Genomic DNA, 20,257 nt, shown 5'->3' with positions numbered 1-20,257 from the left:
AGGCATCAGCCATTCCTCTTGAGGAACCTACAAGAAGACCAGATCCCACATCTCTTTGCCTTATAGAAGGCAACTGAGAAAAAAGGCATTTCTGTGCATTCATCTGGTGGACCACAGCATCAGTACCAGAGATGTCTGCTGCCATGGACTGCAACTAGAAAATTTGTTTCCAAAGGACACTATCGACTTTTCACTAAAAACAAACACAATACCACAACTTCAGCTGAAAGTAGAATATTTATATATGAACTATGGGGCTTTCACTGTCTTTTCCTATTCCTTTCATGTCCCCAAGATCTGGGATAGAGCATACAAGTGACATGGGTATTCATATTTGGTTGAAATCCTTTGTTTTTATACTGGAAGTCATGGAGCATCTTCAAGGCACTCAATTTTCAGCCACCATCCAACCTTTCTCCTACTTGCTGCTGGTGTGGCAGTACTTAGAAAAGAGAAGGCTTGTCCCTTTATCTGAGGTGCAAGATGATTTAAACACCTTACCTTTCTGTGGCAAAGGGAGACATGCTGACAGAGAGCATCATTACCTTCAACAGCATGGCTCTGGACGCTAAAGGAATAGTTCAGCATTATTGTAGGTAATGGCACAGCTCTAGATGCTTCAGAAGGGAGAGGAATCACCAAAACTGGATCAGGATTCTGGGGAATCATTTTAGGTCTAACATTCTTTAAGAAAAACTTCACTGAGTCCTCACTATTCAACTGCCTACACTTGCACACCAAGACCCAAGTTTCGTGCCTCTGTTCAGTGCCACCCCAGAGTCTGCTCCCCTCTACTGTGGTCAAAAGTAGTGCAGAGTGCAAATCTACAGGCATTGAATTCCTTGCAAGTTTGTGCCTGGTTTTCAGCCAATACTCCTGGCTACTGAGGTAATAATCCCTGTGCTCTGGTGGGAGTGCTTGCCAGGCCTTTCTGGCACCAGTACTAGGACACCATGTCAAATTCCAGCTTGCATGACTTTGTTTACACAGAGACATGAGACATCTCTACATTAGTGTCCCACAGCAAAGCCCTGACGTGGAGGCTTCTCTACACAATACCTCCTGGCCAGATAACAAGTTTTTTCATGCTGAATGACAGAGAAATTCCTCTGAACTCTGCAAGCACTGAGAAAACACTCCATCAAACATCTGTCCGCCTTGCCAGTGTGCTGGGGCACACCACACTCAGCAAGATATGCTCCAAATCCTGCCTACTCCATGGGTCTGGCCTGCCTCTGGACTTCCCTACAGGCACGGACCATGCCTTCTAAAAGGAGTGTTAACAGTCACCAATAGTTGATCTGCTGAGTTAAAGGCACCTTGCAGCACCTCCAGCAGACACAGCTGATTGACATGGCAGTCCTGGTTAGATTTTTTTCATCTTCTCCTCTGAAGGAGAGAGAAGAGAGCCATCTTCTCTTTCTACATCACCAGGGACTCTGCCCATGCTGGTGGCTCCCCTTTTTTGTTATACACTTCTCCAATCTTCCACTCACCCTCCATTAAAGAAGGGGAAATAACCTTTCCCAAAGAGTTTGTAGGTCTTTGGTGCTCTTTCCTTCTGTTTAGTGCTGCCTGAAGCACTTCCTCAGCCACTGCAAAGCTACCTCAGAGTCCCTTTGTCTGCTTCTCAAGCAGATACCCTTCTTAGGAGTTCAGCACACATTTAACCCAAAGGCTGTTACAAACCATGCCTTTCCCATAGGCACTCATCCACCACACACAGAGCTCTGTTATCCCTGCAGCAGGAATGTGCTCACTCTGGGAACTCCTGAGATTCACCTGGTTACATTTAACTACCTGTGGCTTTGCACTTGCATTTAATAGCCCTGTTTCACACAACACACTGGTCTCTGCACCCATACCCAGCTTAATAAGCATTCCCTTGAAGCCGTGTCGCCAGTCTAATGGTGCAGCAGATCAGCTAACAAACGCCTAATGACAGCAGCGGGAAGCATGTTCACCAGCACTGATTGATTAGCAAATTGGCTAGTGAGAGTGGCATGTGGCAGACACCAACAGCACCCCAGAGCTGAAGCGAGGCCAGGGAAAGACCCATATCTGCATCATTTCAGTTTTTCGAGGAACATGACCCCTTTTCATCACCAGGCAGTGCCTGGCAGAAGTGTAAAAGCAGTAAAACTTCAAGTGAGAGTCCAGCTCCCATTAGTGTTCATATTGTCTAAAACATCTCTTGTCTTGGCTGAACATACTCCAAGTTATTGTCCAAGACATTAAGAAGCCAGTAGCAAAACTGCCTTTCCTGGTGGGCTGCTGGCACCTCCCAGCCCATGGCCCCTTCCAGGGCTGAGATTGTGGTCACGGTTTCCCAGCTGGAAATAAGGACATAATTCAACATTTGGGCTGCAGGGATGGAGACTTCCAAATAGGGTTTAGTACATTTGGATAGAGCTTGCATTTGCACCCATTGCATGAGCTAAGGATGCCACAGCCTGACTGTTGCATGTGAGTACACCTGTACAAAGGTGGCTACACTTTACACAGAATGTGAACCAAAACCAAGACTTTTAATTTGCAGCACCAAAACAGGGAGACAGTGACAGACATAGCCCTCAGGCTGGGGAGCACGGACTGAGCATCTGCCTAAGGAATTTCCCTTTCATATCAGTCAGTCTCTGCTTGTCACAAGATAAGACTCCTGCCTTTGCAGAGTCCTTTTCCTTTCTCCTCCTCCTGAATCTGTTGCATGTAGTTTTCATCTCCACTGATGCCTGTCTTACCACTCAGCTACCTTCACTGCAGAGGTTCACCCTTGTGACTTACTGCCCATCCACCCATTACCAGCTGAGGACCAGATGCAGCACACAGCTCTATCCGTGTCCAAAGGCTGTTTGCTTTTGCATTCATTGTTGTACAATTGGTTCCATTGGCTGCTTGCTTGGATGTCTGCCTTAAGGGGACACACTTTGCTTTAAGTCACAGTTCATAGAGCCTGCCTCCAGAGATGTAGGACACAGTCGTGATTCACTCTGGCATTAACACTGTTCTACCTTCACAAAGCACAGGAGTGGAAAGGACCTCCTGGGTCATCGAGTTCATCCACCTGTCGTCACTAGTAACCACATCACTAGATCAATTAAGAGATGTTTCATTGGTCTATCACAGCTAATGGGCTCTTCAGTCTGGTAGAGAAATAATGAGATCCAAAGGCTAGAAACCACAACTAGGCAACAGGCTGGGAACAAGGAGGAACCATTTGGTGCCTGTGTGCAGGAGAAAAGCAGCTCAGCGCATCCCTTCACAGGCAAATTTTCAGTCTAGTCTGAGTGCTTTGACAAGATAATCACACCCAGTGCTTTTCTGTTCCAGCTCCATGAGTCTCTGGGAATTCCCAGATTGCTGCTACGTGTATTGTGAGAGGTAACAAAAGCAGTTACCATCAGCTATTTAATAATGCACTTACTGGGCTATCTTTTTCCTTCCTTTTCTTTAATGAGGAATTGCACCTTACCTGGGAGACATTCAGAGGAATCCACAAACTGAAAGAAAAGGCTTAAAAAAAAATTAAATAAATCACTGCTCTGAGTGAAGCAGGAATTAACTCAAAACAATCCTCTGCCTGCAGCTAACTGGCTTTAAATCTACCCTAGGAGATACACTGATCATCACGTTTACAAAAGCAAGCAGTTAAAAGGAATTTATTTGTTTGCAAGGTATTTTTGTTCTCAGATTAAAAAACCATAGCATACCAATGTGCCCTAGGCTTTTACCCCACCCCCTCTCACATATTTTTGAAGATGCTCTCCTAGAGATTAGGATGGTGTATAAAATAATTAGCATATCTTCAGGCTGGAGATTTAATTAATAACAAATAAATGATGAGTCCCATATTTACTATGAAACCCAGGCAACATTTGTTGCAGCATGGTTGTAGTGGTGCTAGTACCCACTTAGTGCTCATTCTCAGTATCAGCAAAAAAAAGCCAAGGGCAGCTACATTTGCAGGCCAAATAAATATTTTTCTTAATTCTCAAGCTTTTCTGTCCACACTTCACATGAAATCAAAATATCTCACTTTTAAGTGATGCAAATCACTGCAACGATGACTGCAATTCACTGTAGCATCTGAAACATGAACAGGAACACTGCCTGAGGTTATGTTTCAGGCCTGTGTGGGGTGCTTAGACTATGATCTGGTGGAACTGCCCAGAATTCACAGCACATTCTAGGCAAAGGCTCCTGAATTGCACCCCTCCCTAGAGGATGAGAAAACACAAGAAAAAACAGCTTGTGCAGAACCCAAATTCCTACTTCATGGATGTAAAATGTCCAGGGTACAACAAGATCACTGCAGTGTTCAGTCATGCTCAGTGTTATGATTTGTGGTGTGAATATAATGCAGGAGATCTTTAATTACTAAGTGACAGGGCAAGAATTCTCCTTGTGACTGCAGAACAGGACAAATAGCTAAGTTTTGCTCAGGAATGGAAGACATCCCTATAGCTTCTTGCAGAATACCTGCAGGGCTTCTCAAAAAGCAACAGCCTTGTAAAGGTACAAAAATCCTATGAAAAGAAAATTAGATGTTTGCTCCTGATTGTGGTGCTGTTCAAGGGAACAACTAGCCTGAATGAGTGATCTGATTAAGGAACAACTAGCCTGAATGAGTGATCTGAGTAAGGAACAACTAGCCTGAATGAGTGATCTGAGTAAGGAACAACTAGCCTGAATGAGTGATCTGAGTAAGGATGTCTGAAGACCCATTTCAGGTGATCACATCTTAATGCGATCATAAGGCCTAAGCAGAGGACCCATGATGAGGATTTGAGTTGCACATAAGCAGCTGGACAGCTTCATGCACACGTGCTAGAGCTGGTCACAGGCAGATCACTTGGGTCTCCACGGACCTCAAAGGTAAAGTCTCCAGTTTGGCTGTTCTTACTGGGAGCAAAGAGGTAGGAGTGACACATTCAAGAGCACCATGAAGCATTCCTACAGATCAGCAGCTAAAAAACAAATGAAAAGAACCCAAACGCTGATGAGAAAGGAGATCTATTCTTTTATGCTACAGATACTCCTCTGAAAGCAGAACATTCTGTCAGCAGGATTAAAAAGGTCAGTGCAATGGAAACAGATGGCTGAGGACCAGCACGTCAGTTGCATGCTGGAAACTAACAGGGTGGTCTCACATCTGGACTGCCCCCTACTCAGAGCTAAGCAAGAACTCATGGTGTGGTCCACATGGTCACAACCAATGCAGGATGGAGAGAACAATCTTGAAGGCAAGATTTAGCTAGTAGCTACCAGGCTAAAGGCCAAGAGCAACTCAGTAATACACTCAGAAGTGCATCCTCCAGTGGCCTATAATGAAATCCAGAGTCCTTGCAAGATTCAGAGTACTGTGCCTTGAAGACAGGTTTGAAGAGGTAGAACCTATACAGTAAAACTCCAAGTAATAAATCCAGACAAAAATGTATCAAGACTACTGGCACAGAAAGGTCTTCAAATCTGTGCAAAACCCAGCAGCTTGACAAGATGTGGTTAGGGAAAAAGCATTCTCCAGTGGAAGGAGGCACAAAAATGTTGTATCCTTGAATAGAAGCCAAAAACAGTCAGGGAGGAAACAACAGCCTGCAGTCCCAGCAGACATCCCTCTCAGGCCCACAGAACAAGACACCACAGATGCATTTTGCTCCAAAAGCCACGGGTCTAAAGAGACAAGGTGATTGAACAGTAGTGCCCTGGTTTCAGATGGGGCTATTAGCATAACCAGAACCTCAGAAACCTGGTGGAGGGAAGATAAGCAGCAGGACATGGTAATGAGCAGGTACAAATTATAAAGGAATGAGAGTAGGCTGCGCAGGTGGAGTAGCTGAGCATCAAGGAGCTGGAAATTAAGGCTTACATTAAGGAGAGTTTATTAAAGAGCACAACCAAGTTAACTGTATCAACAAGTGCCAGAGTCCCTAGAGCTGCAGTCCCATGCTGGGACACTGCAGTGTTAGTTACTCCATCACTCACCCATCCAGAGCAAGGCAACAGCTGCAAAACCTTAACAGAGCTGAGTGATGCTGTGACAGATGTAAGAAGAAACAAGCACAAACAAGTGGATGTCCATCTTCCCACACAGCTGGGAGAACCAAGAGCAGGGAATGAGTCTACATTTAAAACAGGAAGCTACTGCTCCCCTCCAGCAGCAATTTATGACCTCTGAAGCACAGAGCCTCTTCAGCAGATGCGGAGCAGCACCCAGTAACTAGTGGGCTTGAGTTCAAGTGTAATTCTCAGCAGCTCTTTGGAACTTAAAACTGACAGCTGTTGAAGGCAGCCTTGCAAACCTGCTACTGTAAGTTCAACCTGAAGGAGGAGCTGCCTAAAACCAGACATTTCTTCAAAGAAAATTAGAAAGGAATGCCAGTAAGGAAAAACATACCCAGGAGGTGGGATGACTGTTTGAAGAAGTCATTAGACTAAACCTGCATCTCCCAAGTGGGGGGTAGGGGGGGAATGGAATAAAAAGCTAGCATGCTTAACAAAGTGGGGCAAATAACAGTAAAAAGAGGCTAAATAGAAGCACTGTCCAAATAATTAAAGCAATGCAAAATGTAAAGTCTGCAACTGTGCCAAAAATACAGTAGATCCAAGCAGAATTTTCCAACTCACGGGAAATAACAATAAAACTCATTGGAGAATCCATAATCACGGAGCTAAAGGAGCCTCAAAGGAAGACAGCATTATAGAAGAAAACCTAAATTAACTCTTATTCATAATGAACTGATAAATCTCAGTAGCACAGAGCCATAAATCAGGGATTAAAGTCTCCTGGCAGCTCCGAAGGGGCTCAAAACATGCAGCAGTCACCCAGCTCAGAGTCCATACTGCACTTTTGGCAGAAAGGAAGGAAAGTTCCTATCAACAAAGTAATGAAATACAAAGAGAAGTGAGACTAAAGAGATGACCACAAGCTTTGGAGAGGCAATCCCTGCCTCATAGGCCCATTAGTCCCCCCAAGCATGGGCAAGCAATGGCACTGCTTGACACAAGGCATTTTTGTTTCTAATGAACCATTTCAAGATCCCTTCTCTGAATGCTTCTGAAGAATGTAAGGTGCCATAAAGCAACAAAGCAGCTTGACTTAGAAATGGTTAAAAATTAAAACAGTAATAAGAGGTCAGCTCTCCCAGTGGAGGTCAGACCCATTAAGGAATCTCTGCAGCCCAGCTTTTCATAAATGACTCTGAAAAGGTGATTAGCAGAGGAACAAATGGAATGATTCAGAAGAGCTCAAAGCTTCAAGCCAACTAAGAGAAAAGAAGCATAAGTCAGTCGTGACACAGTGGCTGGACAAGAAAGTGGCAGACAAATAGCAGTACTGAAAAATGTAGACAGGGGGGAAAGCCATCTATGCTGCAGCTGCACATTACAGCTCAGCATTAACAGCCACTGTCAGGGGGTGCATTATGGAGACATTGTGGGAAAGGTCACAAATAAATGTCACCTTGTTGTTGAGCAGCAATCAGAAAGGTTTAGCATCCAGTAGAAACTGTTAAGAAGCAGAGAGGATAAAACAAGTTATTTCTGTCGTGCTGTATGAGTCTGCAGTTGTGGCACCATGATCATCACAACAGGGATATAAGGAGCTAGAAAGGGCACAGAGAGCCCCTCTCCAGGCCACAGGCTCTTGGCCACAGAGAGGAGCAGAAATAGGAAGGGCTTTTACCTAAGATCACAGCAACTCCTACAGCAGAAAACAGACTACATAGGGGGTCATGTTTATGACAGCCCACGAAATTGAGTGACCCAGAGGAAAAGAACAGTAGATGTTGTTCAGGATTAGTCATAGCACTAGAATTAAGGGATCCTAAATAAATTATCATATAATAAGTTTAAACAAACAAAAGGAAGTGCCTTTTTCCCCCCCATCCTCACAAACTAATTGCATTGTGGAACTCATCGCCCCAGGATGTTGTGGATGCCAAACATATCAAGGGAGTCAAAAGTCAATTAAACAAATTCAGAGACTGGTCCATCAGTGACTATTAAACATGATGATGGAGATGCAGCCTTTGGCTGGCATGTCCCTAAACCACATGAAGCTTTATCACGGGAAGAATTTACTTTGTGCTTGTCCTGTTTATTGCCCTCAGCATCAACACTCAACCATGGTCAGATCCAGGACCCATGGACAGGAGCTACCACAAGCTACTGCAGACTTTGAATTGATGTGGACAGTCTGAGGTCTCAGCACATGTCAGTCCTGACCTAGAGATCTGATTTACCTCTTTGTGCCTGTCCTGAAACAACGCTAAACCTTTTGAAAACAAGATTGATTGCAAACATCTTTGGCTAAAATTTGGGGCTTTAAATCTCAGGAGATTCTTAGGACATGAAACCCAAAAAAAAAAAAATACACCCAGATGTCAGTCCTTTGTTTGGATATCGTGATTTAGATTCTGAGTGACACTTCCTCTTCTGTCTCCCTAACAATGACAAAACAAAGAGCTATAAACAAATCCTGGCTCCAGATTTTCCTTTGCCCTCATTAGCAACCAGCTTGGCTAATGCTATTTCATCAGCCCTTTGTTTCAGGGTGGCAAGCCAACATCAGCAAGTCGAGGACACTTTGATGGGCTCCCCCCCTTGGGATGTGACAAATTCCCAGGACACTCCTGCCCAACACTCACTACAATAACAAGCATGGAGATGAATTACTGCCCTCGACAATGTTTGGTACGTGGAAAAACTTGTGCTTGCTAATTACCATGATTGCTCCATAAAAATCCCCCTCAGGCAGCCCTGTGCAATCCAGGTGAGCCACAGCCCTGCCCCTCGGCAGCCTGCAGCAGTAGCCCAGGTGGAGAGAACATTTCCTCTGAAGAGCCTCCCCAGCATTGGAGGTGTCCCACCCACTCACCAGATCTGTTCCTAGACATATCAATTTCTATTTATTTTCCCACTGATTTATGCTGGTGCAAAGAGACAAGGTCAGACCAGACAGATAAGTAGGCTACAAAACAAAGATTTTCCTCTTCCTTTGAAGCCTTCCATCCATTATTTTCCTGATAAGAGGAGCAGCAGATTTATTTCCCTGGTTTGAGCACTCCTAAGCCTCTTTGCTAAGCCTGGCAGCAAGAATCTCAAAGCAGATGCCAAACCCTACAATCTTTTCATGTGTGGTAGAAATAATCCCTTTGCCTGGTGCCTGGGAGAGCTGAACCCTGACATTCACATGAGCCACTGACAGACTGGCACTCAGTAGCCAAAGCAGAGCCTGTGACAGATTCTCTTCTCCCCACAGAGCACCTTCTCTCCACAGCCAACTAACAACCACAGGTTTTGCTTTGGTCTGAGCTCCAGCTACAGGCTTATGCCAAAGCTGGGAAGAGACACAGAGAGATACACAGATCTGACCCCAAAGCACATCAGATCACCCCACGCCAGGTCTCTACGGCAGAGTTTGGACACTTTCCTCCCTATAGTCTCCATTCCAGTTTAATTTCTACATCTAAATGTTTTATTAATTGAAAAATGGAGCTCAAAAAACCCACCCTTGCAAAAGGGCAGCACAGCTCCCAGAGATGCCCATTCTTTCAGATAAACATTGGCCAAGCTATCAAAGTCCTTTTGACTGGCTGGCTGCCTTGAGTTGCTGAAGTCGAACTACATGAATCCACACTACAAGGGCCAAATCCTCAGTACCAGGATAATTGCAGACATCTTGAACTAGAACAAGCTGCAAGGGAAGAGGAAAGGTAACCCCAAAAGGAATAAATCAAGGGGAAATACTTGGCATTTCACTTTTGACAGGGAGGGGCTGGTCAACTTTTACCGTGGGGGAATAAGGAAGAGCAAGAGCGGGAAGATCCACTTTCACTTCACTCCCAGGATGCCCAAGGACTTTCACATCCCTGCACAGAGAACAGCTGCTCTACTAAGTCTCTACATCTCATAATGATAGATCCCTCATTTAAAAATAAATCAGTGCAGCCTGGGATGCATGCCAACACATTTCCCCCAGTTTTCCTACATCCTACATTTTACAGGCAGCTGATGGCTCCATCCTTGCTGATCCCTCATCCTTCTTTTAATAACTCCCCATGTTCCCATTAAAACCAAGGCATTGCCCTCCTCACCTCTAAATTTCCCCAGAGTTGCAGCCTCCTGCTTTGGCTGCTCTTGTTCAGTTTTGCATCATATTGTGTTATTGCTTCAAGAGAAAAGGCAATCTTTGAACTTCTGGTAGTTTCTCCCAAAGGCATCATCACCAAATCCTTTGTGTACCAGGTGTAAAAAACACACCTCTTTCAAGTTTCCCCATATCCTAAAACACAGACAAATAAGTAGTTTGGGGCCAATTGGAACCAACAGTATCATCCTTCACATAGTGATTTTGACCTTCAGGTGGATATTGTTCCCTAAAACTTAAAGGGACCCAAGGTTGGTGAACAAGGTGCTCAAATGCACCGTGTTGTGCAACACACAAAGCTATCAAACCCAGGATCTCATTACACCCTTTGCCACCCACTCCAGGTCGTGCTCCCTTGTTACACCTTGTTTCAAATTAGACTGAAAGCTCATCATGCCAGCAGCAGTGGCTCCCTATGGCACCACAGCAGCAAATGGGATTAATACGCAAGATTATAGACAGCTCTCAAATGCGTGAAAAAAACAAAGACAAAAACCACAGAGAGGTGACAAATTCCATGTCTGGGCCCTGAATAAAGAACAGGCTGGATGGGTGGGCAGAGGTCAGTGGGATAAGATTCTACAAGGCCAAGTGCAGGGTTCTACACTTTGACCAAAACAACCCAAAGCAGTGCTACAGGCTGGGGACAGAACGGCTGAGAGCAGCCAGGAAGAAAAGGACCTGAGGGTGCTGGTAGATAGTAGGCTGAACATGAGCCAGCAGTGTGCCCAGGTGGCCAAGAGAGCCAATGGCCAAGGTCATCTCTGCAGGACCACCTGGCCCAGGCCTGCTACATGACCACTGGATTTTGCTTCTACAGGACCTGGTGACAATGAAAAATAAAGCCTAAGAAGTGGCTGTGGTGGTTTTCTCCGAGCAAGCACAGCGAGACTGCCCTAACCACACTGCCAGTTCCAGAGCATTGCTGTCATTGGCACCATGGACCTCCAGAGAAGATGGCTCTCCAGAGCCCACATATAGTGCCCACAAGTGAGCAGACTTCTTCGCAGAAGACAGCAGAAAGGCAGAGCTGTCATTCATTGGGAAATCTCCAATTTCAAATGAGATTGTTTCTGCTCTTTTAATCACCTTCCCTCCAGCTGGTGCAAAACTTTCACCTCCCCTTTTTACCCTTTGCTTGCAGCAATAAAGACCCACAAATGAGGCCACCATATTTGCATGTCATTTAACTTGGCACTACAATATTCTTGCTGGGAGGAAGGGTTCCTCCAGCTGTGTTGGGTAGGGTTGACCAGGAACAAAACCCTTTTCTACAAAAAGAAGGAGGAAGAAGTTAGCTTTCTCCTGCCTCATCACAGAGCTTTGAACTGAAGGCACTTATGGCAACAGCAAACAAGTGCTTAGCAGCACTGCAGTGATGTGGTTTAAACAGCAAAAAGCTTTCCTGAGCACACAGCTAAGCAGACCCCAGGCAGTAATGGGTACATGATGAACCCATCTGAAGCAACAAGCATGAGTCAACCCAGATGAAGAGTCCCTCATAGTTCCCCCTTCCCCCTGCCTTCAGCTGCTTGGAAAACCCATATGTGTTATGAGGATGTCCATAAAACAAACATTTGGCCACTTTCTTGCAGAAACCTTGGAGAGCCCAAAACTGGCTGTGTGGGCTGAGCCCTCAGCAGGGTGCAGTAACTGAAGCAAAAAGAAACCTCCTCGGGGGCTGCTCAAGCATTTGGGATGAAGGAAGTGGAGCAGAAATTTTTGTAGAGAAGCTATTTACATCTGTTTGACCCTTGTAGAACAGGTCCCCAGGCTCTTTCCCACTTGGAGGCATTTTGATGCCAGGCTGCAGCAGCTGTTTGATCCTTGCCAACAGAAAGGGGTGGTGCAGAGCAGCCACTGGTAATCACCAAGCATACACAATCTGTGCTGAGGAGCAGGCGTAGCAAGAACACTCCTAGCTGCTTTGGAAGGAAGGAGGGTGACAGGTAGGCTCCATGCAAGGACTGGGGTGCTGTCTGCAGCGCCACCTCTTGGCTCCCAGTGCCAGGTTTGAAGGAGAAGCCAATGAAAGTGAAAGATACCTGCACCCTCACCTGGACTCCACCTTGCTACCACAGTCTTCCCTGACAGGCTGACCCTCCCTAGGAGGCTACTTATCTTCTCCCACTCAAATCCCTTGATCTGCTTGCCAAAGCCCAGCCTGTTCCAGAAGGGTCTGGCTGCCCAGATCCTCCTACTTACTGCAGGGCTGCAGCTGAGCTCTGGGCTACCACAAGGCCACATGGCTTCAGGTCTGGTCTTCCATTGCTTTGTCCCAAAAGCCTGTTTGAGGTCTGCAAGTTCACCCAGTTCAGTAACACATGCTGGCCCAGACCTCATAAAAACAATCCTATCAAGCACAGGGAAGAGGAATCTCATATATCAAGACCAAGAGTCCCAAGCACTTCTGCTGTTGCTGAAAGTAGTGTGGGCATGCACAAGAGACCAATCCACGCAGCAGCCAGGCACAACTATGGGAAGCTCCTGCTGCTGGCTTGAAGCCAGACTCACAGCTCACATCCATATTTGCTGTCCCAGTCTTCCTCACTTAGAGGCCAGTACCATCACCAATTCTCCCTGGTCCCAAGAAGGATAAAACCAGAGGGACTGTGGAGGTGATCTGCTTGCTAGAGACCAGGGTGAAGAAATAGGAGGCCCAACTTGCAGGACTGCATCACAAAGTCTTTCAGCAACTTTGCACCATGGGACAGACAGCAGGGTCAACAAAAGGTAGCAGATAAATGCTGATGCACCTTCACATGCTCTGTCCTTCCAGACAGATTCAAGTCTGACTTCATTAGGACAGAACTGGCACAAGACTTCGCCCTGCTGCTGTCTTCTGTCATATTCCTCATCCTGCAGGACGAAGTCTTGTGCTGTCACCAACTTCACAAAGAAAGGAAATGGCCTTTGACACCCTCTGCTTCCACTGTGGGTGCTCTGCAGTACACATCACCATGCAGCACAATGCACAGCACACAGAGGGCTTGTTCTAAAGGCTGGCACACACAGCCCAGGAGCACTCTGCCCAGAGCCAAATCCTGGCAGCTCCTCCATCCCTGAAGACTGGACATGCCACTGCAGCCAGAGCTCCCCACTGGGCTCATCCTCTAGCAGGTTCCCAACACCAGGAGCAGCCAAGCAAACGTTGTCTCCTCCTTCTTCAGCCTGTTAAGCAACCACCAGTGGGTGGACACACACCCAGGCTAAACACAACTCCAGCACCACCCGCCCCCACCTGCCATGGCTTATACCCAGGTCACCAAACACATTCTTGCTTTGGGTGCACTAGTTCTCACACTCCTCCCCGTGAGGGAGCCCATCTTGAGCAACACTTCTCTAGCTCTGGCTTCCCCTGTGCTGAACCCAGAACCAATTTCACTCATCACAAGATGTGCCTGTCCTTGCCTACACTGCTGTCCCAAGGGACGACACAATGCTGCCACCACAACAGCAAGAGCTGGCCTGTACCTTGCCCCTTGGGCTGCAGCATGGCAGCCCATCCGTGCAAGCAGGCTGCAGCCTGGCCCAGGACTTCATGGGAAGGCAAAGACCTCTGTTGTAACTGCCATTCTCTCTAATCCCCATGTTTGACAGCCTCTGAGCACAAGTCAACTGGCAAGGTGCTTGATGTCTGAAGAACAGAAGATTTAAGGCTCACAATGCCTCCTCAGCAGAGCCTTTACCTCCATATGACACATCCAGGTTTTGCAATCCAGGTTAGCATTCATCTGCCCTATTTCAACTTCAAAGCACTTTGCAAACATTAACCAATTAATCTCTCACCACGCTCAAAGAGAGGGATGATCACCTTTATCTTTAGCCACTTCCTCATGAGTGAGAAAGAGAGAGTTAAGTGCCTCTCCCAAGGCCATCCCTAGCTGACTTCCAGTTGACTACACTTGACTCCCAGCCCCAGGCTGAGGCCATCAGAGGAATGTATGAGGGACACCTTGGACAGTGTAAATGCTGCAGAAACAATCACAGATGCCTAAGTGAAGCTGTCATTAAGCACCTTTGGGGTTTTGGCAGATGGGACACTTGAATTCTTGAGCACTTTCCACTCATCATTACAACCTGGAAGGAAAAAATAGAAAAAAAAAAGAAAAATGGAGACCAGTAAGACATCCTGGCCTGGATCAGAGCAGAGTGGCCAGCAGGACAAGGGAGGTTATTCTGCTCCTGGACTTAACACTGCTCAGGCCACACCTTGAGTGCTGTGCCCAGTTCTGGGCTCCTCAATTCAAGAGAGATGTTGAGATACTGGAACATGTCCAAAAAAGGGTGACAAAGCTGGGGAGGGGCCTGGAGCACAGCCCTGTGAGGAGAGGCTGAGGGAGCTGGGGGTGTGCAGCCTGCAGAAGAGAAGGCTCAGGGAAGACCTCATTGCTGTCTACAACTACTTGAAGGGAGGCTGTAGCCAGGTGGGGTTGGGCTCTTCTGCCAGGCAAGCAGCAACAGAACAACGGGGGACAGTCTCATGTTGTGCCAGGGGAGATCTAGGCTGGCTGTTAGGAGGAAGTTCTTCACAGAGAGAGTGATTAGCATTGGAATGGGCTGCCCAGGGAGGTGGTGGAGTTGCCATCCCTGGAGGTGTTCAAGCAAAGCCTGGCTGAGGCACTTAGTGCCATGGTCTGGTTGACTGGATAGGGCTGGGTGCTAGATTGGACTGGATGATCTTGGAGGTCTCTTCCAACCTGGTTGATTCTATGACAGAGCAGACTACTAACACACAGCAAACAGGACCAGCTGAAGAGCCAGTGACACACACACACAATAAGTGTTTCTAACAGGCCCATTAAAAGTCTTACATCTTGCAATAAAAATCAGAGGCCAGTGGGGATGGTACCAACTTTGACATGACTGAGGCTAGGCAGGTGGCCAGAACACAACATGAGCTACTGCCAGTGCTTCACTTTTGCCAAAAGCTGGGGCAGAATATCCCAGCTCATTCTGCACTTGTATAACATTTATTTCCTCCAGCTCAGCAGACCACAGTGTAGGGAACTCAGCAATCCTCTGGGGCACTAGTAAAGGGCAGGGAGCTGAAAAGGGAGCTGGCTTTCAACAGGAAGCCAACATATATCATTGCAGCACGGGGGCAGCTCCCCAGCTGACATGGGATGCATGTCATCAGGAGCAATGCTTTACAGCAGTCAGGACTCAAACACTGTCAGCAAGCAGCACAGCACCCATGTTCACCAGGTCCATCGTGTACCCCCAAGGTGTAACCAGCCAAAAAGTTATTATCCCCTGAAATAGCTATTCCTTTGTTGAAGATGTGGGTTGCAGCCCTCTCACTCAGGAGACAGGTGGGCAGAACTCTCATGCAAAGTGTTCAGGTGTGCTCAGGGAGGAGACCAAGAGACAGGGAGAGCTGTGGAGGGTGAAAGTGGTGTGCACACCACACACACACAGAAGGGGCTACACACCGGACCCAACCCTCACTTATCATTACCTTTCCATGTGTGAAACTACTTGCTCAGGAGAAGGGATTTGCCTGAGCCTCAGAAACATTCCCTGCTTACATGGGACAGGTGAGGCAGGGCTGGGAGGTTTGCTTCATCAGCAGTTTCTGTCCCCAGGGTTCCTCCAACCACATGAGTGAAAGTCTCTGCTTTAACAACACTGCTGACCCAGAGAGGGACTCCTGCTCCTCCACCACTGCACAATCTCAGGGCTTAGAAGGAAGCACTGGTTTGTTATTCTCATCATCTCCAGCGGCTGGGGCTCAGCACTAACTGCAGCAAATTCTTCATTACCATTCATTGTGAGGTCCCAAATCACCCACTAAACCCTGTGAAGATGTACAGATCCCAAAGCCTTTTGGATGGAGAAGGGCAGCCTTTAAACAACTCTCTGCAACACCAGATCAATACTGGAAAGAGCTGAAATCAGTCCAGCAGCTCGCTGAAGCAGCGGGAGACTTTCAGGCAGATGAAATGCAATTCTCTAACTGCAGTTATTAGAGGCAACGGGATGGAAGCCTTACCGCTATTGCAGATACTCTGCCATCCCAAGGGAAGGCTTTTCTTGGCATCAAGAATCACTCTGAATACTTGTTTAAAATAGTACATGTAATGTGCCTTAAATTTACTGCTAAGCACAGACCTACGCAGGGGGTGTCACATCTGCACCTGCAACGCGGTTGCAGAGAGGCTCAGGGAGAGGAGGCAGAGGTGTGGCTCCCCCAGGAGTGCCTCAGGGTGCTGGGAGAGCAAGGGCCAGCTGGCAGCAGACAGTGCCACCTGCCGACACCTGGTCCCGGTCCCCATCCCTCCCGCTGGGGTTCCCATGGCACCCTCCAGCTCATCACTTGTACTTCACACGCTAGGCAGATCCCCAAAGCAGCGGTAACTCTCTATCATGTTCTTTGGACCATTCCCCTTTCCCATGGGGTGGTACGGTGCAGACACTGAGCCGCTGAACGCCCACTCTCTAGCCATGACCATCAGTGTAGCAGGAGATTTGAAACCCCATGCTGAGACCTTTAAAGCAAAGAGGAAGGAGTGTTGCCTGTACCGGGACATAGCAAGGAGCAGTCCCTGGGTGTGCTTGTTTCTTCCTCCCCAGATGAAGACTTTCCTTGGATATTTTTCTTGAGCGTTGCCATCATTTATGCCTCTCCTGAACCCTTTACCACTTTCTGGAGGCACAGAGGAAAGCCCAAGCTTCTTAAAAACAGCTTAAAAATTAGCAGAGACCACTTCAGCCTATTTGTGGATCATGACTAGATGCAAGTTCGGTTACTGTAAAGGCATTGCACACCCACAGACCCAAGAGCCAACTACAAAACAGATGTGGGGTTTTACTTAACCCCATACTGAGGGAGTATCCTCAAAAAAAAAACCAACCAAACAAAACCAACCAAAAACCACTATGAAATCCTCCAGGTAGCACTTACAGCAAAGCTCAAATCAGGATCAAAACATGGAATGAAGCCACAAAGCTCAGCAGGACTCTGGGGCCCTCAGGGATGGGGAAGACCCTCGGTGTTCCCTGTGAGAAGTTTCTTAACAGATGAGTGGATTCTTTATTGTGTTTGTAAATTTATAAGCCTTTTGTGTTTGTAAATTTATAAGCCTTTAGCAGAGAGAGAAGGAAGTTGAAAGTGGTTGAAAGGTTAAATTGCCCTCCCCAGAAAAATCCACAAAGCCATTTTCAAACCCAAATTTGTTTTTCCATTAACTGGCCACCAAGACATTTAAGGTCACATCTTATTTCATTCCTTAACCAACAGCTCATTAACCTCTGACTTCTTCACCAGGACAAATATGCAAACCAGTTTACTAAACAAAGATCAAGCCAAAGAGAAATCTCCAGAACTAAGAGTACTGAAACCATCTTTGTGTATGAGCTACCATCATTACTGATTATTTATCCTGCAGCAGTCACTGCAAGGCCTGGTGCCATTGTGCCAGATACTAGATAATATGCACCTGCTAAAAGGCAATGTTTCCTTCTGGGCAAACTGTAAGGGAAAAGACAAAAGACAAGAGAGCATCCTTTTCATGCTGAAACAAAGCCAGGAATTAATTGACCGGCCTAAGTTATACACTGAATGGCAATGCTGAGCTGTGCACACTCATTTGTGTGTGAAACATGCTCATTAGATATATTAAAGGCCACAAGACATTGCTATTACTCTGTTATAAACAGCTTTAGTCTATACTACTCAATTCTCACTTATAAAGCATGACCCCAAACCTTCCCTCCTCCTGTCCTGCCTTCCCCTTGCAGAAACTTGGCTCTAATTTTAGAACTAAATAAATGAAACCTCTGACTCACTTCAGATCTCTGACTTAGGTTTATATGATCTTTGCTATAAGACCTCCCCATCCTGTTATTTGGCAGCACTCCCTCAGATACACCCAACTCTGCCTCTTCTGCAGTCTGGCAATCATCAGCTCATGGGAATAAGCACAGAGCAAAACCTAGGAACCAAGAAGGTCTCTCTCGAAAAAAAATAACCCAATCAGCCATTATCTTACACATATGTGGTCAGTTTGAACATAGCACAGCAGCATTCCACTGCAGGGATCCCCAAGGATTAATTGGCATGCAAGTCTCACTCCAGAAACCAGGAAGACAGCTACCAGACCCTTCCATTTTTACCCAAACAGCTTATGTTCAGCCAGAGGTTGCAGCCAGGCTCTAGATGTGCCAGAGAAGGAAATCTCCAAACACTATGGAGATTTCACATAGTCAGTTTGAAAAGAAGGGATGGAGCCCATCACCTCCAGAGCCCCTTCTCAAAATCCTTTTCTAACAGAAAACCAGCAACAAAGAAAAGGTCTAAAGCAACCTGATTCTGGAGAGCCTCTCTTACTGTAGAGGTTATTGGTGAATACAGAAGCCAGCACACGTGTCACCAGAGTAAGGCTCCTCGTAAACCTGGCCCACGCCGAAAACCTGCCTGCCCATGTGCAAAGGCAGGCACAGACACACCTCTGATAGGACAGCCTGTTCATCTGAGCCATCTCTGATAGGAGAGCTTCTTCCTCTGAGCCACCTGAAAGAGGTCCACCCTGAAGGAGAACCAGCCATTCAAAAATCACCTCCAAACAAACACATGGCTTTGAAGCCAAAAATACTATTATAGATCACACACCAGCTTTCAAATAAAGCCCTACAAAAGCAGGGCAATCCCTGAGAGCATACTTAGTCACCTATTACTCTAAGTGTCATCATTACCTGGAATTCAACTTCAGAACTCACATTCAGCCTGCAGATGCCTCGAAGCTCAGTTATGGAAGGATCCAGCTTCTTTCCAGCACAGCACCTAAAGCACACCCCACCACAATCCCACTGCTGCCAGCCTCCCTCCAGGTGCAGGGGGACACATATTTATAACACCAGGAGGAGTCACATGCCTTGGCTCAGCTGAGCTTGTTTCCCAGTCTTTTATTTCCCTCCTTCATTCAGTGTTAAGTGGCACAGGAGAAGCAAATTCAATTAAGGGGATTAATAGCAATAAACCCTTGTTGCAGTCAGGGCTGTGCTCTCTGGCCCTGCAAAGAAACTACATGTCACTGCAGCAAGACAAGCAGCAGGTGACAGCAGAAGCTTTTTGATTCCAAAGAGAAAAAAAAGTGTTTGTCTTTCTGAAAACAACTTAGCTGAGGTGGAACCAAATCCCTTCCAGCCTGCTCCTGCCTCAGCCTGGCTTTTTGCACACAGGAGAGCTGAGCTTCCTCTGAAAACCAACTACCAGCTCCAAATAAACCATCTCAAAGCAGCTCTCTTTTCCTATGCCTGTGTTAAAAAAACAACCTAACCCCCCCCAAAAACCCAACCCTGCCTCACAGCATGTGTTGGAAAGAGCAGAGCACTTGGACGTGAAGCTGAAGTTCCCTTTAGTTTGACTTCTTTGTGGGGTTTGTTCACGAAGGCTTCATCCTGGCGTGCAGGAGGCTTTACAAAGGGGGCCAGGCAGAGCCCCAGGCACTCTAGGATGTTCCTACTCCTCTGCTCGACTCTTCCCACCGCAGGGTCCATCCTTGCAGGCAGGAAGGGTGTGTCACTCTGGCAATTTGTCCTCAAGTCTCACTTCATCATCACAGCACCTCACAGTAGTTATTTTAGCTACAAAGCAGCTCCCTGGCTTCCTGTGCAGTCCCAGAGTGTTCTTCCTAATTGAGGGCTTTGAAGATTAACAGCATTTAGCAGATGTTCTTCTTCCTGCTTCAGGGGAGGGGGGGCACTGTGTCGTTTACTTCTTCTGTAAGGACTGGGAACATGACCTGCAACCTAAGCAGGTGTCCCTCGAGTAGCAAGCCTGCCTTGATCTGCCAGCAGCATCTTTTAGCCAGTGGTCCTGTGAACTGCTGAATTCACCAGCCCTTACATCTCTCACAAGCAAGAACCTGGGATCTCTGACTGGGTATCTCCTCCATGGCCAGGCAAGGGGCTCAACAGGGTTTGGTGGGAGTTGGAGGTTCCCAAGTCCAACACTGGGCCATGTGTGTTCTCTTCATGCTGTGCCAGCTGTGGCTCCATAACGGCACATACTGAGAGCTGTGAGGTCTTTCCTTGGTGGGTCTCACTGCACTGCAGCTAAAGGACTGTGCTGTGTGTGGCAGCCACCAAGCAAAATGCAAACGGGAT

General features: G+C 46.9%; 1 protein-coding gene across 1 annotated transcript in view; it reads right to left on the bottom strand.

Annotated features, from left to right (window-relative positions):
• The window catches only part of LOC135185304 (serine protease inhibitor Kazal-type 5-like), a 44,078-nt gene extending 25,103 nt beyond the window's left edge, over positions 1–18,975 (bottom strand). Inside the window, exons 1-2 of the mRNA XM_064161932.1 lie at positions 18,845–18,975; positions 3,473–3,500 (exon numbers count right to left, since the gene is read on the bottom strand). The gene's annotated coding sequence lies outside the window, so the exon portion shown is untranslated. The remainder of the gene's footprint in view (positions 1–3,472; positions 3,501–18,844) is intronic.
• Positions 18,976–20,257: the final 1,282 nt, after the last annotated feature.

This window comes from Pogoniulus pusillus, chromosome 22 (genome assembly GCF_015220805.1).
Source record: "Pogoniulus pusillus isolate bPogPus1 chromosome 22, bPogPus1.pri, whole genome shotgun sequence".
In the NCBI taxonomy this organism is placed as follows: Eukaryota; Metazoa; Chordata; class Aves; order Piciformes; family Lybiidae; genus Pogoniulus; species Pogoniulus pusillus.
This window is presented reverse-complemented; position numbering and strand designations above follow the sequence as displayed.